Genomic DNA, 26,145 nt, shown 5'->3' with positions numbered 1-26,145 from the left:
TGTTTTAAACTTGCTGATTATTTTAATTGCAAATAGTACTGAGTATATAATATTTAATCTCTAAGAAACATAAAAAAGAAAATACACAGTATCTACCATTGAAAAAATTTATTTTTGTTTTTAATTTTGATGATTATCTTCCTTTTATTTTTCTCTAATCTCTAATAAACATAAAAAGGAAAAAATTGGTATCTACAATTAAAAAAATGCTAATTTATGCGTATATGTACATATTTAAATAGATTAAATTAATATTTTAAAAAATAGGTAAAATTAATTTGTGCATTACATGAGTCATAAATTAGTTCAATATTAAAAATAAAAATTCAGCACTTAATTTTTTAGTTAATCAAACAACGTCTTAATTTCAACTTAACTTTTAATTTTTTGATAAATCAGGGAAAAGATTCTGCATACACTTATTGATTATTTGTCATTTCTTCTATCAATTTACCTGTTCCAAATATCCCTAAATCCTCAAAGAAATTCTAATCAAAACTGAACAAAAATTTTACCAAAAACAGTTGAAGTTTAACAAGGCCAATATTAATATTACTGATTATCAGATAGGCTGATAATGATTTTTTAAAATTTACAAGTAAAATTAATAGGATGATACAGAAATTATTTATATTTTAAAAAATAAAAAAATTAATTTAATTCCATGTAAACAGAATAATTATTTACTAGTGTTTGTAAATATCAGGCCTAAAGTTTGCTTGGACTGGATTTAACTTGTTTTGGCAGCTCAAATGCTTCCAAACAAATATATGGCAACTGGCTAGCCGTGAACAATGAACCAGGCCAAAACTCACGAGAAAATGGTGCACATGGACTCTGCCTGTGGCTGTCAAAGTTGTCAATTCTGTGTGAGCTAAGTCAAATCACACACTTTTCAGACCGAATCACCCTTTTCTCTGCACTGCTCCTTGCTTCCTCACAGTCACGTCGTATTTGCTTCGGTTCAATGTCTTTATAAGCAAACAAATCTTCACATGTGAGTTGCTGAATGTCAAAAATGAGAATATACAAAATTAGCATTCTTATTTGATAGCAAACATTGTTTGAGAATGTAAAGACCTGTTTTGGAGCTTTTGAGGTTTTTTCTTATTTGTACTTTTGGCCACCCGTTACAAGAATCAAATGCAATATACGAAGAAAGGGATTTATGACTCTTAAATTGAGCCCTTCACTAAAGCTGCACTGCAAGAATCAAATACAATATATAAGGAATGAGATTTATGACTCTCAAATTTAGAATTCAACCACCCTCAATTATGAGGTTGAAGATGATTGCGAAGATGACGTCGGAAGCTATCTAAACTATAATATTGATAATATCTCCATCACATAGGTGAGGCTGAATAGAATTTGATATAAGAAACAAACTTTGCTATCTACTAACTTCTCAAATTAAAATCATTTTATTTAACATGAAACTTTGACAAAAACATTCATACATTAGGTCCTCTACCATCTTTGTTAGCCATTTCTTTAACTTGATATACTGACGCCATTATCCGAACACAAAACCTTTCGAAAAACTATCTCTACTCAAACTTTTGATATTAAATCAGACTGACTGGCATTTGCATGTGGAACCATACTAAAAAAAAGCGAGTGAAAGCAATATTATGAGTGACAGCAATAATAAAATTGCGAGTGGGAATTCTTAACAAAATATTTATTTTAATTGAATTTGAGTGTTTGTTTTAATATAAGATATAATTGTTATTTTAAATATTTGAATAAACGAACATTGAATAATAAAATCGAATAGGGAAATCTAAAAAAAAAAAAAAGAATTACTATAGTTGATAAATGAAACTTTTATTTTGATAGAAAAAATTAAAATAAGTTTGCTAAATAAAATCAGTTGGTTTTAAAATTTTATATTATTAGGATATTTTATTCTCTCAAAATCTGATGTTTCCTCTTTAATTTCTATTTTTGAATAATTCTTCAATTTTATAAAAAATCCACTAGATAAGACAAAATTTTCTCTTTTCATACAAAATATCTCTTTTCAGATTGAAAGAAATTAAATAAAAAAAATTATCATAATCATATCTCAAATCAATAAAAGAAAAAAATGATCAAACCAACAAATGCCTAACCTTGAGATTGCCTCCAAGTACTAGTAGTATAATATTTTTGTAGACTAATGGTACAACTTCGTTTGAACTTTTTCTTTTTTTCTAAAATAAAAAAAATGGTCTATAAATTTTATCATTTTATCTAAATAAATCTTTATACTTTATTATACCCAAATAAACTCTTGATTTTAATTTTGCATGTAAATAAATTTTTAACTTTTAATTTATATCTAAATATGTTCTTAATTTTTAATTTATATCTAAAAAACCCTTAATATAAATTAATATTTTGTTTGATATAAGAGTTTATTTGGACACAAATCAAATAATAAAGATTTATTTGCATATAATAAAATATAAAAACTTATTTAAAAAAAGTAAAATAATTCAAAGACTTTTTTTTAATATTTTAACTTTTTTTATAAATAAATTTCAACTTTTCATATTTCAAGAAAATTTAGGAAAAACATTATGCAATTATTAGTTATTTTGTCCCTTCACATCTCCAAGTCCTCCAAAACTTGCTAGACATTTTATGGGAAGCTTATGTCTAATTGAAAAAAAAAAAAAAAACCATTTAAATTTAAAAGAATTAAAGTCTAATATTATTGGCCTAAAGTGGACAAAGTGCCTGGTTGGACCATAGACTGGGTTTCCAAGTTTTGGTTAGTTTTGTATTGATTAAATAATTAATATATGAGTTAAATTTGATTTACCTAAATGTATAAGTGCTATACAACCATAAAATAATACCTCATTAATGAATAAAATTAAAAATAGTCAAGTTCTTAAAAATAAATTACTTTTAGTTTTAAAATCTTTTTATGATGAAAGAAATTTATTTATTACAGATGACACAATAATTATTTAATCCATGTTCATATTATACTATTTAAATTACTTAAGCATTTTCAATTTTATGCAATTGTTCAATAACAGCTTGACCATAAACTATTTGATAATTATTGAAACGATCATTGAGAAAATTTTTACTTGTTATATCATCAATCATATACCTACTCTCTAATTTGTCCTTAATTCATTTATAGTAGTCTAGTTTTGGTATGTATCAAATAAACTATTTGACAAACCAATCAAAATATGATTTTTACACATGTAATCTGCATTGTCTCATTTCTGCCTCTCTCTAATTGCAAGAACATATTCTATTTTATTTTTTTCTTGCATGAGAGTTGTTAGAGCAAATACAACCTTTAAAGTTGAAAATAAGAAATACATTTTCTTTTGATATTTTCAAAAATCACCGCCATCAAAACAATCCAATTTAACAAAATTAAAATCCAATTACCTTAAGTTTTACCTTCAATAGCCATTGTTGAACCATTAAAACCTTAAGATTGTTAAAATAGTATTTAAAAAATATGAAATAATTTTCTTCAAAATTGAGGAAAGACTTTAAGACATATAATAGTGCGAAGTTGCCTTAATGTTTTATTTGTTTTCATTGTATTATTTACTTAATATATGTTGAAAAAGTTACAGATAACAAACTTTAAGAGTATAACGAAACCTAACAGTTGATTGCATTTTGAAATTAATCCACTAAACATTCACCAATGTATAACAAGATTAACGAACTGTAATAAAAAATTTACAGCAAATAGTTATAAAAAAATCTAGGAATTATTTAAAGAAATATTGAGTGTTCTGATATTTTTATTCTATATACTTTCCAAAGAAATCACAAGAGTATTTATAACTTAATTAAATATATATTTATTTTAATAGATATAACTATCTATCTAAATTTTCTGTTTGTTCAAACATAAATGTCCATTCAAATAAAACTATTTATTCAAACATAACTGCCAATGTAAAAATCGATTTGTTTTGAACGCACATAATTATCCAAATATTTAATTAAATAACAATATTTATTAAAAGTTAATATTTAATGCACTTTGTATGATTGCAATATACTATCAATCAATCATAAGGTTATACCTCATTAACGAGTAAAACTAAAAATAAAAAAGTTTATATGGATGTTAATGTGGACATTTCCTTAGACAAGTACTCTCTATGTGGACATTTTATATAGACAGCTTCCCTTTTTAATACGTAAGAAAATTTTTAAAGTTTATCTTTAAAATAACACATAAGATTTTTTAAAATTTTAGGTTATTTATCAAAAAATATATTTAAAAGTTATTTAGTTATCCAAAACTTTCAAAACAAAAATGGAAGATAAATTCATATATATAATAATAATTTATCATATTATCTATAATCAACTCTATTATTTTTTACTACAAGTGTTGTTCCAATTTTAGCTTTATCTTTTTACGGGAAATCTTGATTTTAAATTTTTAAATGTTAGTTTCATATTATCAACATTTTTTTCAGCCAATTTAAATTTAAAATAATTAAATAGATAAAATTATCTTTTTAAAATAAAAAGTAAATTATAATATAAATTTGAAATTTTAAAAGTTAATCTTATTTAATTCAAATTTCATTAGTTATGTAGATATATCTCTTTTTAAAATTTTAAAATCTCAAAATTTGATATTTTTACTTTCATATATTTTTTTATATTCATTTATTTTTTAAAATGGTTTTAAAATTAAAAAAGATATATGATTTATTATATTTCAAAATTCAAAATATATTTATCAATTTAAAAATTATTTATACACTTAATTTTCATACAATAAACCTATGTTACACCTCTATTATTTTTCAATTTACAACTTTTCTTTGGAAAGTATACTGCTACTTTCATAATTTTATTCTTATAAAAAGCTAATATTTATTTTGATTCATTTTTCTTTTAACACTTATTTACTAATTTTTTTCTTTCATATTTTGTTCAAGAGCTTTGATCATTTATCATAAAGTGATAGTGTATGTTCATAAATGTTTATTAAAATTCTTTTTTTTTTTTGGGAAATTTATATTAAAATATAACTTACTAGAATATCTTTTTTTTTAAATTGTATTTGTTTGGATTTTTGGTAATTTTTTTCCTGATTTTAACCTATTGTCAAGAAATTTTTTTTTTTACCTTTCACATTTTTTATATATTTCAGAAACAGTTTATTTTATTATGAATTAGTTCTTGAGATCATACAATTTGGTTCGGATAAAATAAGTGCTATCATTTCTAGAGGAAAAATGCTTATCTCATTGCTTGCCTTGATCCATGAATAATTATTTTGGGTCAATTGATGAGATAACAATGATAGAAATATTATGTTTTTTGTTTCTATTTTAAGATAAATGGCTCAAAAGATATTCAATTTGATTGTATCATATATCATTATAATTGATTCAGAATTTATGGTTATATACTTTCAATATTTTAAAAATTACCATAAGCTAATTCATATATCAAACGGTTTTGTCTACCATTTTAGATTTGTTTCCCATTTTTATCATGTAAAAACATTTTTATACTCTACAAATTTCCTCAACCATTATAGATAATTCATAATTTATCATGTAAACAATGTTTTGTTCGAAAATTTGTTTAAAAAACAATTTCATACTACATTATAGACATAAAACAAGGAAATGAAGTTTATTTGGAAGCATAACTCCAATTAAAGCTGAAAATCGTTGTCAATTTGTAGAAAGAAAAATGAAGATTCCAGAATCAAAATTTTACATTATAAGAGATGAAAAAATGGAAATAAATCTTTGTTGAAGTTGAAAACCGATCGAAATTTGGAAAGCAAAAACGAAAATTTCAAATTCGATTCTTGGAATTCCTTTCGGCTTAGCGCTTAAGGGTTTGTCAGCCACAAAATTTGCAGCAACAAATGATGAATTAATGTGCAAATGAAGCAATAAATTGCAAACTCCTAAATAGAATGTTTGAAATGACTTACGATTTAACAATTCTATTGCTCTGTAAACGTAATTTGCAGCGAGAATCGAAAACAATGGGGAAGAAACAAAAAAGAAAAAATGAGCTCGGAAAAATAAAGAATAAATTTGAATTAAAAGACAACCTAAATACAACTAACCCATCCCAGATATGCCAAGCATATTCTTGTTGCAACACTATCTCATGTTGCAACAATGAGGCCTTGTCCGCCTTTGTAACTTGACCCACGTGCAGATCATCTGTCTTGGGGACTGGCAGTGAGCTGTATAATAATCTTCTATGCATCCAAGTTGGCAGAACATCAAGCTGTGCAGATAAAACACCAGTCTTGAGCTGTTGAATTTCTCTACCCACATTCCCATACTCACATCTTCCATGTTGACCAACTGCGGATAGTGAAATTATTTAAATATTAAGTAAAACATGCCAATCACCATGATCTTCAGGGGAAGAGAGAGGAAATTGTCGAATTGCTCTTAAATTGTGCTTTTCAAACTATGACACAATGAAGAGTGCAACGTCAGATGACAATATGTATCCTGGTCCATTTGCATAGGGCAGATACGGTTCCTCCGGCCACTTCCGAAACAGCCGATGCTTCCCACAAATTCCATAAAATTAATTACCATGCAGCAACAACAGCAATTTTGAATTCACAGGAAATTATTTAGAAAATTCCAATGAATCAAACTTTCAACAAATAAAAAACAGTCAAAAACTAAGAAAAAAAACTCAAGAAATAGCTGAAATGTGCAACTGATATAGATTGGTGTTTCTACAAGCTAAATCATCCCATGATTCGTTTAACTACGCATTAACTGATGAACTGAAATAACCTAGAGCAAAGACCATCCATTATGTACTTGGCATCATCATCACAAATGTGTATACAAAGAAATGTGTGATGAACTGATGTTACCATTAACTGATGAACTGAAATAACTGCATCAACTCTCATAAATGTGTCATCATCACAATTCATTATGTACTTGGCAGCCACCACACTGGCCTGTAACAAACACCTTAAAACAATCTCAAGAAACACCTCAACTATTCATTTCTTCAAACTGGGAACAAATTTTACACTCACCCCATAGTCACAGATGGTAACAGTTTTTAACACGACAAGGTCATAGTTGTCCATATAAGGCACAATAACAATATGTCCAAAAAAATTCTGCTTCCTTTCCTGGATGCTATCCAAACATACGGAGAAGGTGGTTAAATACAGAACTTTAGGCTTGAAACTATTAAGGATAGTCTTAACGTACCACTGCAAAAAAGAAACAAGCAACCACATTTGAAGATTTAACAAGTTCATGCAGTATTCAAGACTTCCTTACAGCCATCCGCATAGCAAAATGATTGCCTGCTGAAAGCATAACAATAAGCAGATCCACAGGCTGCTCAGAAAGTGGTGGAGCCTTCCATCCATTGGTCATCTCAAGATGCTTTTGAGGAGTAAAATTAACTAGGATGTGATTTAAGCAAAGATGCCGCAAATACGGAGTGGACATCAATGTCCCCGTTCAAAGTTAGTCCACTGGCATCCTTAACGTTATCAACTCATATCAAGAATGAGTCAAGATGCAACACAATGGATGGTATTAAGTTTACAGTATATAACTTACAGTTTGATAAGGAAAAGAAGTAATGTGCCTTCCATCAACATTAACATGATATCCCTCCAAAACCAGTGTCGTAATGGTTTTGGGTCATCCGACGAATTTGAAAACGAAATTTAAAAGAAAAAAAAATACGCAATCGTCCTCGTAGGAAGGAACCCAGCGCCAAGCTTCCTACACGAAGAAAAAAAAAGGGGTCAAAATAAAAAAAAATAGTCTCACCGAAACTTCACCAACAGATCTAGGGAAGTAAAGACTCTTTTTGGTGAAAAGAACCTCAGATCTGAACTCAGGAGGCCGAGAGGATCATTTTGGTGTTTACTGAGAATTTTTTAACCACCGTCAACTGCGGCCGATGACCGGCAAAAAGCGGCAACGACGATGAAGTAACGACCTGCCGGCCATCTGCGTTTGGCTAAAGAAAAAAAAAAAAGAGAGAGAAGAAAAGCTTTTTTTGTTAAAAAAACGAAGGAAATAAGAAAAAAAAAATTTTTTAACTTTTATATAAGCTGTCAATAGCCAAAACGACGTCGTTTCAATAAACGCCGAAAACGAAGTCGGTTCAATAAACGTCGAAAACGACGTCGTTTTAGTTTCTGAGGATCTGCGCGTCGACCTGTGACCCGACCCGGGATCCGCGCACCCGACCCGATGACCCGTTTCTTCTTTAGCCCTTGATCGATTCATCTGAATCGGATCAGACCAAATCGGACCGCGCTCGAACGCTGAGCCACTCAAACCGAACCGAATCGTCAGACCGAACCACGCGTTGGCCAGACCGTTGATCGGTCCGGTTCAAGTAAAATTGTTTTTTTAATTTTAATTTTTTTTTACATGTTATTTTATTAATATTTATGCATATTAAAATATTTATGTTTGTTAGATTAAATGATGAAATATGTGGTTAGTTTTGTTTATAATTTTGTTAATTTTTAAAATAAACTTTAAAAACAAATTTAATAATAATACTAAAGTAATAAAAAATGAGAGAAAAGGAAATTTTTATCTGACGATGAGATTCAAAGGTATTCTGAGTAGTGATGCCTAAAAAACTCTAGGTGAGAAGATTTTTTTTTAAATACTACCAGTGTATTAGAATTTTTATAAAAAATTTTCAATACAGTAAAAATTTTTTTTTTAAGTAATAAATAAAAATTGTTTAATATATTAAAAAAGTGATAAAAATGAGAAAAAAAGAAATTTTATCCGATGATGGGATTTTAAAAGTATTTCGAGTAGAGATGCTTTAAGAAATCTATAGGTGATAAGATTTTTTTGTAAAATATTATCAGTGTATTGAAATATTTATAGAAAATCTTCAATATAATTTTTATTTTTCTTCGAAATTTTAAATAAAAATATTAATAAAATAATTAATAAAATTTCTAACAAAGGAGAATAAAATGTGTGCATAAACATGATAATATTTTTGCATTGCATGCATGACATTTTTTTTATAAAAATAAATTTGAGCCTCCGAAAATGAGATTCTAAGGTATTCCGAGAAACGATGCCTAAAAAATCTCTAGGTGAGAAAAAGTTCTTCTAATGTTACCAATGTACTGGAACATTTTAAGAATTATTTCAATAAAAAAGTTTTAATTTATTTTTCTCGAGAATAAATTTTTTTTCTAATAAATAAAAATCAAGGAAATTATTTTTCGAACACCGAAAATTAGACTATTTTTATCAAAATCAAAGGATAACACGTTGTTAATTGGTACCATTTTTTAACGGGTGCTCTAGGGGTGCTAATCCTTCCCCACGCATAACAAACTCCTGAACCCAGACTATTTCGCAAACCCTAAAATTATCTTTTTAATAAATTTTAATTAATTGTAAAACTTTATTAAAAGGATATGTTTTAGTAGGTGGCCAATCACACCTAGCCAAAACAGATTGGTGGGGACTCTTTTTTTTTTAAATTTCGTTTTCAAATTCGTCGGACGGACACAAAACCGTTACGACAGCTTAGCGACTCCGCTGGGGATGCCTTTTGTTTTCGAGAGTCAGGCCAAAATTAACTACTTGTTATCCTCAAATTTTGATTTAAACAATCTTAATCAATTTCTTAGATTTTTATTTTTCATTTTTAATAAAAAAGGTAAAAAGGTAAAAATAAAAAAAAGAACAAAATAAATCAAAAATAAAAAGCAAAAAAAATTCACACACATTTCTTTTACTATGCCTCTTATGTTTTATTTTTCTGTATATATTGCTCTCAATAAATTAGGATATATTTGCACACAATGGCACGATGCATCTCATACATGAGCTCTATACCCAGGCTCTGTCCTTTATAGGAAGAAGTAAAGTATCTATACTCTCGTGAGGTGATAACCTCCGTAATGGCAAGTGAAATACTTTCACTCGAATTGAACCCTTTCTGTTCATAGCCTGTAATGGGTGAGGATCGAGGTGCCTTACTAGTCCAATACGGACGACAGTGAGGAATAATTTGGGAACTTTTAGACCTTGTCAATCCAAACCCAGCATATAATAACCCTAGAAAACCAGCCTTATGTAGAGCCTTATCCATCTTCTTATAGAAAATACCTAAAAATAAAATTTGTGTATAATATGAAACAAAACAAACAAAAAATCTCAAAACACTAAAAAAAAAATAAAAAAATATTTTTTTCTTAAACCACATCTTCACACTAACTTAATTTTGTTTCTTTTTCTTTTTTTTTTGCATTAATCATATCATACAGTTTTGTATCGAGATATTTGCTTTAGGACATTTCTCCCAAAAAGTTTTCATAGATCCCATAAAACTATAGATTTACTCATCCTCAGTCAGTGTGCCATGTAAGTCGTATAATGAAGTACATGTTTGGTCGAAAGAAGCTCAACAAAAGAATGCAGATTGTTTGCCTACTGGTTATGTGTCTGAATTACCCGAGAAAGTGTATTTAGATCTCACATAGAATGATTTAAAAGAGTTAGCTACTGTTTGAGGTCAGTTAAGTGAAAAAAGAAAAGAAAGCTTTTGTAAAAAGTATGGCAGATTGCATCTCTCATTTCAATAGTAATTGATGAACAGTTGGTCAAAGCAGCTATACAGTTTTGGGATCCATCCTATAGATGCTTCACTTTTAATCAGGAAGATTTGGTTCCAACTATCAAAGAGTATTCGATTTTGCTCGGGATAAAACTACAATGTCTAGATAAAGTATTTACGCGAAAGTCAAAATCAAGTTATTGTAAAAAGTTAGCCAAGCTTATGGGGGTTAAAGTAGAAACCATTGATTCCTTCTTGAAGTCTAAAGGTGAACATCTCGACATTCATTGTAACTTTCTCCAAAACTTCATTCAAAAGCATTTAAATGATGATCAAGGTATGACTGTGTTTGTTCTAGCATTGTATGGCATGGTAATCTTTTTGAAAACTTTAGGTTATATTAAGATAACTGTGATAGATTTTTTTAAGCAAATTAAAACCCAAGCAATTAATCTCGCTCCAGCAGTCCTAGTCGAAACCATTAGGTCATTGAATTTCTGTCGACGAAATGAAAAAAGATTATTCATAAGATGCGCATCTCTATTATATGTATAGGTTAGAAGTCATTTCAAGTGTGGGAAAAGTGCATTTTTGAAACTATATCTTTGAAATAAGGCATCAATCAAAGAGTTTTGTAAAAGCCAATGGCTGATATTAAAGACTAAGGAAGAATGGGTTATTTTCTTGCGATGGCTTACTAGGGATGAAATTGAGTGGATGGTGCCTTGGATGCCTCGTATGCCCTTATTGTATCATGAAGAAAATGAGTCGTGGATATCGTTGTTAGAATTATGAGGTATTGTAAGTTACACTCCATTGATGGTACTTATGTAATTTGGTGCAAAGCAGTTTGTTTCTGCTACTCATGGCCTGGTCCAAGTAGAATTCATTTATAGGGAATCGAATCCATCAAGAACTTCAGAGCAGATGATCCAAGCATAAAAGAGAATACGAAGAATAAGGTTAGGGCCTCCATCGACAAAGTCACTTTTGATTACCAGATTTGAAAAGCAAGACGACCTAGAAACATAGTACTCCCTCCTAATGATAGCTCATATTAATTGGTTAATTTTTCGAAAGAGGTGCAATTATCAGAAGTTGAGCTTGTTAAGAAAAAATTAAAAGCTGAGAAAGAAGAAATAAAAAGAGAAATTTAAGACTTTCTGAGAAAGTAGGGCAATTAAAATATGAAGCAGAGATATAAAGGAGCAGATTAGAAAAAGTCATAAAAGAACGAGATCTGGCTAATAGTGATTTAAAAGATCTACACCAAAAAAATAAGAGGTTACGAGTTTAATTCAAAACTGAAAAACTCACCAAGTCTTACCTTAGTTGACAACGTGAAATGGATGAGCTCCGAGAGAGAATAAACCAATGAAAGGGCAAAGCTCAAGAAAAGCAAAAGAAGACCACCAGAATTTCTCAAGAATATCAGAATTGGAAGGGGTTATACTCTACAACCTCAACAAGATTGGTGGAATGCCAAAACAAAAAGGAAAGGTTGAAAGTCATGCTAGCAAAAGAGAAAAGAAAGCACTTCGAAGTACTGAATGAAAAAGAATCACTTCACCAGGTGATCCAAGGGTTAAAGATACAACTACAAAACCACAAAAGCCATATTTCAGCAATGATAGATGAGTGGCATAGAAGAGAAAAAGATTGAATCTTCATATGTGATTCAGAAAGAGATGCTCACATGACATAGAAGGCAAAAAGCTTAAGGAGGTAACAGTACATAGAACACTTAACTAATCAAGTTTGCAAGACAGTGAAGAAAGCATGAGAGATGATTGAAAAGGTAAAAGCATTGAGAAGAGAAGTCAATCCCATAAAGGAATATGGATAATGCCTAGTGAACTTTCTAGATGAGGTGAAAGACCATTATGAGTAAGTCAAACGCTTCTATGGATATAACTCTAGGATGGTAAATCCTATGTAATAAAAGTTGTATGGGATCAATAAAAATTTTTAATGTTAAAATTCGTCTAAGAACAAATATCTCATACTTGCATTCATGCATCATATACATCATTTTTCATAAAATAAGTAAAAAAATAAAATTTTCAACACATAACATTCTGATTTTTTCTTTTTTTCTTCTTTTTCAAAATAAAAACTTTGTGGGAATAAAGGTTCAAGAATAGCTCGCCCATCAAAAATTTTGACCCAACCTACTCATCATTCATACAATATTAGGACTCAGACAAGAATCATGGAGCAAGAACAGGCCAGTCGATTTGAGAGAATTGAGAAAGCTCAAGAAGAACTAAAAAGGGATCTCAGTATAATAATAAATATGCTCAAGAAAAAAGTAGTGGAAGAAAATCCTAGCTTTCAAGAGCAATCGCCAGATATGGTAGATCTTGTTTACCCTCTAAGGTTTAAGTCATAGCTGATCCAACCTTCACAAGGAACTAGAGTACCAATTCCTATTCCCGGTGGATATCCCAATCCTTATCCAGGAATGACATCCACACTTGCTCCATGACAATTTCAAAATTTTGTTAATCCTATTATGATGGAAAAACCACCTGAGCCAATCTTAGTTCCTAATTTAGATGATCCTAAGAAAAGAAAAAAGCTAGGGATACAGACACCTGAAAAAGTAAAAGATACTAGTACCCGAAAGAGGATGAAGTTATTGGAAGAAAGACTTAGGCTTGTAGAGGGAATGAATTTTTATGGCTCCACAAATGCGGCTGACCTTTGTTTAGTTTCAGATGTGGTCATTCCACCTAAATTCAAGATCCCTGAATTTAAAAAATATGATGGCACAAAATGCCCGATGACCCATATCACCATGTATTATTGAAAGATGACAGCACATACTCGTGATAAAAAGTTGTTAATGCACATATTTCAAGATAGTCTTACAGGTTCTACAGCTAGATGGTATGTTCAATTAGACAAGACTCGTATTCGTTCTTAGTAAGAGCTTACAAAGGCATTCCTTACACAATATCTACATGTCATGGATCTGGTTCCAAATCGTTTATCTCTACAAAGTATGAAAAAAAGCAACTGAAAACTTTAAGAAGTATGCACAAAGATGGAAAGATGTGGCTACACAATTCAACCTCCTCTCACTGAGAAAAAAATAACTATTTTATTTGTGAACACCTTGAAAGCATCGTACTATGAGAGATTGATAGGCAATACAATCAATAACTTTATAGATATGATGATATCAGGTGAGATAATTGAAAACGCCATAAAAAATGGTAAGCTCGATGCAGGAGAGACAAGTGGAGCAAAAAAATGTGGAGCTCCTAAAAGGAAAGAGAATGAAGCTCAAGCAGTGAACTATATGGGGTAACAATCAAAGGTTTCACACCTTATCCTACACCAGTCTATCAAACCCATTACCCTTCTGTAAACCATGTTACATCTATCCATCATTCATATCAATCATACCAGTCATTACCACAACCAACTTATCTATCTTGTTTTCAGCCATCCTTTCATATATACACCTACAATCATCCTGCTGCACCTATCATACTAGAATGGAGACCTATCCCTAACAGTGGTTTGAGAGCCCCAAGAAATACCTAAAAAAAAATCACTTTCGATCCTATTCCAATGACATACATAGATTTGTATCCTCGACTTATTAAAAAATATCTACTTGCTTTTGTTATCGTTGAACCTTGAAAACCTCTGTTTTCTAAATGGTATGACCCCAATGCACATTATGATTATCACTATGAGAATCCAGGTCATTCCACTGAGAACTGTACTGCTTTAAAGCGTAAAGTACAAGGGTTAATAAATGAAAGGGTATTAAACTTTGATACCAACCAACAAGGGACTGTAAATGTCAATGGGAACCCTCTACCAAATCATACCAAACCATCAACAAATGCTTTAATTGATGGACAAAGAAGCCACGTGAAGGGAAAAATAAATGAAGTTAAGACTCTGATGGTTAGGGTGTTCGAAGTATTGGTCAAAGCTGACATGTTGAAGCCAATAAAACCTTAAAATTACTCTGAAGCAATTAACTTAACTGAAAGCTGTAATTATCACAGAGGTATTCTAGGGCATTCTATCAAGAATTGTCACCAATTTCGTCAAGAGGTGCAAAAATTAATGGATAAGGGTCGAATAGAGTTTTACCAAGAGAGAGAAGAGTTGGTGAAAGCGGAAGTGTCTACCATTAATTCAAAGAATAAGTTTGTGCATATTCCGATAACTATCTATTATGATGAAAAGCCAACATCAAAGTTAGAGAAGCCCGTCTCTCGACCAGTGGTGACAATTAAAGTTTCTAGCCCTTTTTCATATCAGAATGATAAAGCAGTACTTTAAAAGTATGATTATGATATCATAGTCAACCCAGATACTGTCAACATAACAGGTGTAAGAGTCATAACTCGAAGTGACAGGTGTTATACCCTAAAGGCTCTAGAAAAAGCTAGAAAAGAGAAAGCCAAGGTAAGAGAAAAAAATGAAAGTCAGAGTGATCTTGACACAGCCCCAAAAAAAAATGTCAAAAGCCAGTATCTGAGAGTGAAGTATGTGAATTTTTAAAGTTAATAAAAGATAATGAGTATAGTGTGGTAGAATAGCTTAACCAGATGCGAGCTAAAATTTTACTATTGTCATTATTGCTTAGTTCAGAGTCACATCGTAATGCTTTACTGAATGTGCTAAATCAAGCATATATGTCTCACAATGCTTCTATTGAATATGTAATACAACTTGTTGGTAATCTGATGATTTCAATCTATATCTCTTTCAGTGATGAAGAGATTTCTCTTGAAGAAAAGGAAGTACCAAGGCTCTTCACATTACTGCGAAATGTAAAGGTCATATAATGGCTAAGATTTTGATTAATAATGGCTCATCCATCAATGTTATGCCTGTGACTACTCTGGCAAAACTCCCTGTTGATGGATCTTATATGAAACTTAGTCATATGATAGTGAGAACCTTTGATGAAATCAGAAGAGAGGTGCTAGGAGATATAGAAGTGCCATTACAGATTGGCTCATGTATTTTCAACGTAAAATTTCAAGTTATGGACATCTCTCCTTTATACATTTATTTATTGGATAGACAGTGGATCCATATGGTAGGTGCTGTTCCATCTTCATTACATCAAAAAGTCAAATTCATTGTTGAAAGAAAGCTAACATGTGTGATAGGAGAAAAAAATTTATTGATAACTCAATCGATAAATACTTCTTATGTGAAATCAACAGATAAAGCTCTGGAATGCTCTTATAAATATTTCGAGATTGCCAATGCAACATATATAACTGAAATATCTAAATTGTATTCATCACACTTGTCTATGATAACTAAAATGATAGTCAAATAGCTTACCAAGATGGGATAATAACCTGAAGCTGGACTTGAAAAGAACCTATAAGAAATCATGAAGCCATCGGTCATATATGAAAAGAGAGACAGATTTGGCTTGGAATATAAGCCAATAATAAGGGACATAATAAGAATGGTGAATGAGAAAAAAGATAAGAGGATAGTTAATCTTAAGGGATATGAGCCAAAGTCAGAGCCTATGACCATTCCATACCTCTATGATTCTTTTCACTTGGGAGGATATATTTATCCAGATTTATCGGGAGCCCTAAGTGTAAGATTCGTGGAAGAATTTTCAGAACTGACCATTCAAATGGTGGATGACGGAGAAAAGAAAAGTCGAAGTAAAGAGCTGTTCGTGTACCCTTATCCTTCAGATTTTGAGCTAGAAATTGAAAAGTTACAGAGCTACCTGTTGTCTTTAAAACTTTAGAAAAGTAATGTACTGTGAAACTTTAAATCCTTAATTACTTTCTACGAGTATTAAAAGATCTTTTATGGTATGTTTATGTTTGTCGTTTTAATAAAAGACTTAGAAGATGCATCTGTATTTCTTCTATTATTTTCATCTTTATTTTTCATTCTTTTTTTCCATCATTTTCTTGTCATTTCATTTTTGTGTGTCAATATTCTCTTCATCTTACCCTTTGTAGGGTCTCAAACACTGAACACAAAGATAATCATGGTAATAATCTCGGATTTGATTTTGAAAACTTAATTCATATTGATGAACTTGATAATGAGGAAGATTCAGATAACTACACATTATCTCTTGATTTGTTAAAATTAATAGAATATAAAGATAAGCCAATTGAACCCCATCAGAAAATTATCGAATAAGTGAATTTGAGAGATGGTGAAAACAGAAAAAAGGTTAAAGTTGGTATATCTCTTTTACCAGCTAAAAAACAGAAGCTAAAAGAGCTGCTCCGAGAATATGTAGATGTGTTCGCATTGACTTACTAGGATATGCCAAGACTCAGCATTGATATTGTAGAGCACAAGTTACTTTTAAAACCATGATGTAAGCCGATGCAGCAAAAGCTAAGGCATATGAAACCAAAGATGCTGCTGAAAATTAAAAAAAAAAGTGAAGAAACAATTCGATGCTGAATTTTTGGAAGTGGTAAAATATCCTGAATGGGTAGCCAACATAGTGTCAGTTCCTAAGAAGGATGAAAAAGTGAGAATGTGTGTCGATTATCGAGATTTGAATAGGGCAAGCCCTAAGGATAACTTTTCTCAACCTCACATCGATACTCTAGTGGATAATACCGCTAGGCATTCCACATTTTCCTTTATGGATGGTTTCTCAGGCTATAATCAGATTAAGATGGCTCGAGATGATATGGAAAAAACTACATTTGTGACCATGTGAGGGACATTCTATTACAAAGTCATACCTTTTAGGTTAAAAAATGTTGGTGCCACTTATCAAAGAGCAATGGTGACTCTCTTTCATGACATGATGCATAAAAAAAATAGAGTTATATGTGAATGATATAATTATAAAATCTCATGAAAGAGAAGATCATATAGTCAATTTCAAAAGTTGTTTGATAGGTTGAGAAGATTTCAGCTGAAGTTGAATCCCACTAAATGTACATTTGATGCCAAGTCAGAAAAACTATTGGGATTTGTGGTCAGTGAAAGAAGAATTGAAGTGGACCTGGATAAGATACAAGCCATCCAAAACTTATCTCCTTTTCATACCTCAAAAAAAGTATGAGGTTTCTTAGGGAGACTGAACTATATTGCTCATTTTATCTCTCAACTCACCTATAAGTGCGATCCTATTTTCAAGCTTCTCAAAAAATATAATCCAGGAGAATGGAATGATGAATGCCAAGAAGCTTTTGATAAGATCAAAGAATACTTGTCAAATCCACATGTGTTGGTACGGTCAATCTCGAAAAAAACCTTTGATCTTGTACTTAACAGTGCATGAAAATTTGATGGGATGTGTGCTGGGGCAAAGAGATGAAACTGACAGGAAAGAACAAGCAGTATACTACTTAAGTAAAAAATTCACCGATTATGAGTCCAAGTATTCACCATTAGAAAAGATATGTTTTGCATTAGCTTGAACAACTCGAAGGCTCCGACAATACATGTTTTATCATACCACTTGGCTCATAGCAAAGTTAGATCCTATTAAATATATATTCGAAAAGCCCACATTGACAGGAAAAATAGCACGGTGGCAAGTTATGCTTTCAGAAAATGATATCATTTATGTGACTCAAAAAACTATAAAAAGAAGTGTCGTAGCTGAGTTCCTTGTTAATCGTGCTACAAAAATTATGAACCAATGAACCTGGAGTTCTTTGATGAAGATGTGATGGCCATTGAAAAAAATGAACCTGTTAAAGAGTCCTGGATGATGTATTTTGATGGAGCTGCTAATGCTTTTGGTCATGAAATTGGGGCAATTTTAATATCTCTTGATGGGCACTATTATCCCATTACAGTTAAGCTAAATTTTAATTACACAAATAATGTGGCTGAGTATTAGGCCTGTGTTATAGGTCTACAAGCAACAATTGAAAAAAAAATCAAAGTATTAGATGTGTTTGGAGATTCAGCTCTAATCATCTATCAGTTACGAGAAAAATGGAAAACCAGAGATTTCAAGTTGATACGGTACCATAAGTATATTTCTCAGTTGGTTAAACAATTTGAAGAAGTTTATTTGAGCATTTGCCTAGAGAGAAAAACCAAATTACTGATGCATTGGTTACTCTAGCTACAATGACTAAAATAGATGCAAATACTAAAATATAACCCATCAAGCTGGATGTAAAGGATGAACCAACACATTGTTCAAGTGTTGAAGAAAAAGTTGATGGGAAACCATGGTATCATGACATCATGCAATACATTAAAAGCCAGCAATACCTAGGACACGTAACAAAAAATGATAAGAGAACTATTAGAAGGTTAGCTATGAGTTTCTTTCTTGATGGAGACGTTCTCTATAAAAAGGGTCGAGATCAAGTACTCTTAAGGTGTATAAATACAGTTGAAACGAAAAGGATTATTGAAGAAATGCATGATGGAGTTTGTGGGGCATATGCAAATCATCATATGATGGCTAGACAAATTATGAGGGTTGGATACTATTAGTTGACAATGAAAAGTGACTGTATTGATTATGCCAGAAAATACCATAAATGTTAAATCTATACTGACAAGATTTACACTTCTCCAATAGCGTTGCATGTTTTGGCTCCTCCATGACCATTCTTTATGTGAGGTATGGATGTCATCGGTCTTATCACTCCGAAAGCTTCCAATGGACATAGATTCATCTTTGTGATGATTGATTACTTTACAAAATAGGTAGAAGCCACATCACACGCTAGTGTGATCCGATCTGTGGTATGTAAATTTATAAAAAGAGAGATAATATGCAGATATGAGCTTTCAAAGACAATTATTTCTGATAATGCCAAAAATTTGAACAGCAAGTGATGAATGAGGTTTGTACTTAGTTCAAGATTCGTCACCGTAATTCGATATCATATCGTCCCAAGATGATAGGGCAGTAGAAGCTGTAAATAAGAATATCAAAAGAATCATGAAAAAAATGATTGATACTTAAAAATATTGACATGAGAAGTTACCATTTGCTTTGCATGCTTATAGAACATCATCCGAACATCTACTGGGCCACTTCGTTCTCTTTGGTATATAGAATGGAGGCTGTGCTACCGATCGAAGTGGAAATTTCCTCGTTGAGAGTCCTGATAGAGGTAGAATTAGAGGAAGCAGAATGGGTTTGAAATCGCTACGAGCAATTGAACTTCATTGAAGAGAAAAGACTTACAGCACTTTGTCATGGTCAATTATATCAAAAAGAGAATGATAAGAGCACATGACAAAAAAATCTATCCCTGTTACTTTAGGAAAGGAGATTTAGTGCTAAAAAAGATCCTTCTAAATTAACATGATAATCGAAGAAAATAGACACCAAATTAGAAAGGCCTGTATATGGTGAAAAAGGCCTTTTTTGGTAGGACATTGATTTTGACAGAGATGGACGAAAATGATTTACCTACTTCGATAAACTCAGATGCTGTGAAAAAATATTTTGCTTGAAAAAAATAAAAAATAAAAAAATAATGACTCATCTGAAGCTAAAAACCTGACAAAATGTGGCTTGGATGTGAAGAAGAAGCATCATTCCATAATACAGGGGCAAGTGTAGTTTGATGAACTCTGAAGGATCAAGAACGTCATATAGTTTAGTTTTAGAAAAAGAATCTGAGAATATTCTGTTCATGATTATCTTATGATCATCATTTGGGCACTTTTGTTTCAACTCAAATACTTTGTCATGCACTTGTTACCAGTGTAATAAAATATATTATCTTTCTTTTGGAAATAACACCTATCCATTCCTTTATTCTCATTTTTGTCCATCATATGAATAAAAGAAATATGTGATTGCATTTTATTGGTCTTGGATTTAAAATGATGAAGAAACATGAAAGATCTTAGCATTACTTTTTAAAAGTTGACAAAGACAAATGAAAAGGGATGAGAAAAGCATTACAAGACATTGATGTTATAGACTTTTGAAGAAGAATAATATTATGGTCAGATGCTAAGAACAGATTGTTGTATAAGAATTCTGATAAAAGAAGCCAAAAGCGAGAGATTTTAAAAACCTTTTTACTACAATAAATAATTTTGATTGCATTACATGCATTGCATTTAGAGCACTCAGTACATGCATCCATGAGCAGTTTTAATAAGGACGGAGACTTTCCACTTTCTGATCAAACAAAAGATTTCAAAAGAGAAAAATTTACTTGTTAAAAGAAAAGAACTCAATTTTGAGAAAAGATGAGATTTTAAAGTTGTTGAGCCTCTGCTGAGAGGAGCTTTTGCAAGATGAAATTTTAAAATTGTTGAGCCTCTACTGAGAGGAGCTTTTTCAAGATAGATTTTAAAGTTGTTGAGTATCTGCTGAGAAGAGCCCTTTTTCAAGATGAGATTTTTAAAGTTGTTGAGCCTCTGCTGAGAGGAGCTTTTCCAAAAGAGATTTTAAAATCGTTGAGCTTCTGTTGAGAGGAGCCTTTTTCAAGATTTTTAAAGTTGTTGAGCCTCTGTTGAGAGGAGTTTTTCTAAATGAGATTTTAAAGTTGTTGAGCCTTTGCTGAGAGAAGCTTTTTAAGATGAAATTTTTAAAATCGTTGAGCCTCTGCTGAGAAGAGCTTTTTTTAAGATTTTTAAAGTTATTGAGTCTCTATTGAGATGAGCTTTTTTAGATGAGATTTCTAAAATTATTGAGCCTTTGCTGAAAGGAGCCATTTTCAGATGAGATTTTTAAAGTTGTTGAGCCTCTGTTAAGAGGAGCCCTTTTCAAGATGATTTTTAAAGTCGTTGAGCCTCTGCTGAGAGAAGCTTTTTAAGATGAAATTTTTAAAGTAGTTGAGCCTCTGCTGAGATGAGCCTTTTTTAAGATTTAAAGTCGTTAAACCTCTGCTGAGAGGAGCCTTTTTTAAGATTTTAAAAATTGTTAAGCCTTTGTTGAGAGAAGCTTTTTCATATGAGATTTTTAAAGTTGTTGAACCTCTACTGAGAGGAACCATTTTCAGATGAGATTTTTAAAGTTATTGAGCCTCTGCTGAGAGGGGCTCTTTTCAAAATGATTTTTAAAATCGTTGAGCCTCTGCTGAGAGGAGCCTTTTTTCAAATGAGATATTAAAGTTGTTAAGCCTTGCTGAAATGAGCTTTTTAAGATGAAATTTTTAAAGTTATTGAACCTCTACTGAGAGGAGCTTTTTTCAAGATTTTAAAGTCGTTGAGCCTCTACTAAGATGAACCTTTTTCAAGATTTTTAAAGTTGTTGAACCTCTATTGAAAGGAGCTTTTTCATATGAGATTTCTAAAGTTGTTGAGCCTCTGCTGAGATGAACCATTTTCAGATGAGATTTTTAAAGTTGTTGAGCCTCTGCTGAGATGAGCCTTTTTCAAGATAATTTTTAAAGTCGTTGAGCCTTGCTGATAAAAGCCCTTTTCCAAATGAGATTTTAAAGTTGTTGAGCCTCTCCTGATAGAAGCTTTTTAAGATGAAATTTTTAAAGTTGTTGAGTCTCTACTGAGAGGAATCTTTTTCAAATTTTAAATTTTCAAAAGTTGCCCAGCCTCAAGTGAAATAAGCATTTTCAAAAAAAAAAATCATTTGGATTCCAAACAAAATTGTTGTCATTGTCTTTGCCCTATTATTGATTACAAGTAATTTCCAAAAAGGGACAGCTGTGGATATCAATTTGTCCAAAAATACAAAATACGTAATATAAATACAAAATACGAAATCCAATAAAAAATATATCAAAAATAATACAAAATACAAAAAAAATAAAACAGAACAGAAAAATTGAAGATGGCAGTGGTGCCGGGGACGACACCACTGCCACCAAACCCTACATCCCACCTTTTTGGTCACTATACCCTACCTTCCACCCCTCTAATTACTCGTCCCATTGACAAATATCAAATAAGACAGAAACGAATAAAAGAGGCATGGGACTCGTGCTTACACCCTATACCGAGCCCGATGCCCTTCCCTCAAGCATACGCACGGTAGCTAAACCAAAACGGAGATGAAAAAAATAGGGAGAGATGCTGCAAAAACGAAAGGAAAAAAACACAAAAAGAAAATACACAGTCCTCCCCGTTGGAAGGAACCTAGTGCCAAGCTTTTTGCACGAAAAAAAAAGGGTCAGTTTTTTTAAAAAAAGGGGTTAGAATAAAAAAAATATTCTCACCGAAACTTCACCAGCAGATCTAGGGAAGTGGAGACTCTTTTTGGCGAAAAGGACCTTGGATTTGAACTCAGGAGGCCGAGGAGAACATTTTGATGTTTATTGGAAATTTTTCAACCACCGCCAACAGCAGTCGGTGACTAACGAAAGGCGACGACGATGAAGGAGTAACGGCCAGTCGGCCATCTGCGTTTGGCCTAAGAAAAAAAAAAGAGAGAGAAGAAAAGCTTTTTTTGTCTGAAAAACAAAGGAAATGAGTAAAAAATTTTTTTTTAACTTTTACATAAGCTGTCAATAACCAAACGACATCATTTCAATAAACGCCCAAAACAATGTCGTTTTAGTTTCTGAGGATCCGCGCATCGATCCGTGACCCGACCCGAGATTCGTGCACCCTACCCGACGACCCATTTCTTCTTCAGCCCTTGACTGATCCATCTGAACCGGACCAGATCGAACCGGACCGTGCTCGAACTGCTAAGCCACAGATCAAGCCTAACCACCAGATCAAACCGTTGAACCGGACCGTTGATCGATCCGGTTCGGGTAAAAAAAAATTTTTAATTTTAATTTTATTTTTTATATATTATTTTATTAATATTTATGCATATTAAAATATTTATGTTTGTTAGATTAAATGATGAAATATGTGGTTAATTTTGTTTATAATTTTGTTAATTTTTAAAATTAACTTTAAAAACAAAATAATATAAAAATAAATTTAATAATAATACTAAAGTAATAAAAAATGAGAGAAAAGAAAATTTTTATCCGACGATGAGATTCAAAGGTATTCCTAGTAGTGATGCCTAAGAAATCTCTAAGTGAGAAGATTTTTTTTTAAATACTACCAGTGTATTTGAGTATTTATAAAAAAATTTCAATATAGTAAAATTTTTTTTTTTAGTAATAAATAAAAATTGTTTAATATATTAAAAATAAGTTATAAAAATGAGAAGAAAAGAAATTTTATTCGATAATGGGATTCTAAAAGTATTTCGAGTAGCGATGCTTTAAGAAATCTCTAGGTGAGAAGATTTTTTTGTAAAATATTACCAGTGTATTGAAATATTTATAGAAAAACTTCAATATAATTTTCATTTTTCTTCAAAATTTTAAATAAAAATATTAATAAAATAATTAAAAAATGTTCTAACAAAAGAGAATAAAATGTGTGCATAAACATGATAACATTTTTGCATTGCATGCATGACATTTTTTTTTACGAAAATAAATTCGAGCTTCCGAAGATGAGATTCTAAGGTATTCCGAGAAGCGATGTCTAAAAAATCTCTAGGTAAGAAAAAGTTCTTCTAATGTTACCAATGTACTGGAACATTTTAAGAATTATTTCAATAAAAATATTTTAATTTATTTTTCTCGAGGATAAATTTTTTTTCTAATAAATAAAAATCAAGAAAATTATTTTTCAAACACCGAAAATTGAACTATTTTTATCAAAATCAAAGAATAAGGCGTTGTTAATTGGTACCATTTTTTAACGAGCGCTATGGGAGTGCTAATCCTTCCCCACACGTAACGACTCTCGAACCCAAACTATTTCACAGACCATAAAATTATCTTTTTAATAAATTTTAATTAATTTTAAAACTTTATTAAAAGGATATGTTTTAATAGGTGACCAATCGCACCTAACCAAAAAAGATTGGTAATGACTCTTTTTTTTTTTAAATTTCGTTTTCAAATTTATTGGACGGATACAAAATCATTAGGACAACCAGCAATAGGAGTCAGGACAAAAAACTTTGCTCCGAAAGGGCCACGGTCACCATTTTTCTTCGGCCTATTAACCGTTTCAACCGCCAAGTTGTCTTGTGCTCCTCAGAGTGATCATGATTATCATCCCGAATCCACTTCTCATACTTGACCTGACCATTAACTGCAGGTATAAAGAAGTAGACATTTTTCTGGCATGAGAATGTAGAATATTGCCATGAATTAAAGCTGTAGATTTTTGTTTTCTTTTGAATTTTTTCATTTGTTAGGCCTGAAGAGAGTTGAATTTGTTAAAATAACTGAAACGTAACGCAATCCATGGTTCCATGATGAATTTGTATAATTCATGGATCTTCTGTTCTTAAAATCCAACCAAAGGTTGAATAGGTGAAGGATTTGGTTTTCATTCAATTGGTTGATCCAATTAGAAAGAGACTGTAATATTAATAAATTCATAATTTTGATATTAAATAAGGATTGAATATAGTAAATATTTAATAAAAATACGCATTTGGTTATCGTATGTCTTTAATGTAGAATTAAGAGGTTAAAGACTAAATCTCACCACTTACCAAAAAATTATGAATAATAAAACAATAAAATAATAAACCTTAAAACCAGTGTAAATATTTATTTTTTTCAGTTTAATCAGTTTTTATTCATTTTATTCAAAATTTGATTTTATAAATTAGACATATCATCGATTTTTTATTCAACTGGTCCGATTCGATGTTTTAATCACCTGTTTTTTTTTATAATTTTTTTTGTTACTTCCTCAAGCAAGTGGTACGTAGATGTAGCCATTGTAGGGATTTCGGCCGGCTAAATGAAGGGTGAGGGAAAGAGAAGGCTTATGTTGTTTGTAACAATTATTCTCCATTTTATTGAGAAAATAACAGGCTTTAAGTTTGTAACAAATTTGTTTCTTCTGCTCCCCATGTTTTGCTTGTTTGCATTTTGCTTCGTCTTCACTGATTTTCATAATTATTTGGCAACTGATCCGCTCTTATCTTTGATTCCACCTCTTGGAATATGCGTATTTGAGTTTTATCATTATGCTTGGTCCTTTAGATTTGTCCCATTCATTTCTCCCATTAGTCAGAATCCGTTTATATTTTTCTAGTGGTAGTATAAAAATGTGTTGTATCTATGCAGCATTCCTTCGTCTGATTTGTACCCCCGCTATTTGACAAATGGATATGCTACTTAAATCTCTCTTCCCTTTTTTTTTTTTTTTTTGTTGAAATCTCACAGCATATAAGTTAATATTCTTAGATCATAAGTCATAAAATTTTCTCTTTTTTTTTTTTTTAGGACGTTCTCTTTCTTTTATATCATTTGTAATAACATTTCCCATTATGTTTAGGCATGGTTTGGAGTTCGGCTGAAACCCAAATTCCGTTGCCATTTCTGAAGGACCCACTGATTAATATCGAAGCCTCGCCTTTCCATGGAGGAATAGATCAACTCAACGGCCAACACTATCACACATCACCACCTACGGGGCATGTTAGAGGATAAATAGCCCTAGCTCTTCACAATCACACATATGCGAGGTGTCCTAATCCTGTGAACCCATCACCACAGTCCACAAGCCCCTGACCCCCACCCCTCAAAAACCACAACTCCCATTACATGCAGCCCCAGGAACACCCCCTTCTCTCTTTCCTTGCCTTGTCCCAACAACACTACCAATTAGATAATATGGCTCACCTAGTAGAGACAT

The 26,145-nt window shown here is 31.4% G+C and overlaps 1 pseudogene; it reads right to left on the bottom strand.

Moving 5' to 3' along the window:
• Nucleotides 1-905: 905 nt before the first annotated feature.
• On the bottom strand, nt 906-26,145 carry LOC149514106 (hydroxyproline O-galactosyltransferase GALT6-like; annotated as a pseudogene).

The sequence above is a fragment of the Durio zibethinus genome, chromosome 17 (genome assembly GCF_047325235.1).
Source record: "Durio zibethinus cultivar Kanyao isolate XHJ-2024 chromosome 17, ASM4732523v1, whole genome shotgun sequence".
Classification (NCBI taxonomy): domain Eukaryota; kingdom Viridiplantae; phylum Streptophyta; class Magnoliopsida; order Malvales; family Malvaceae; genus Durio; species Durio zibethinus.
This window is presented reverse-complemented; position numbering and strand designations above follow the sequence as displayed.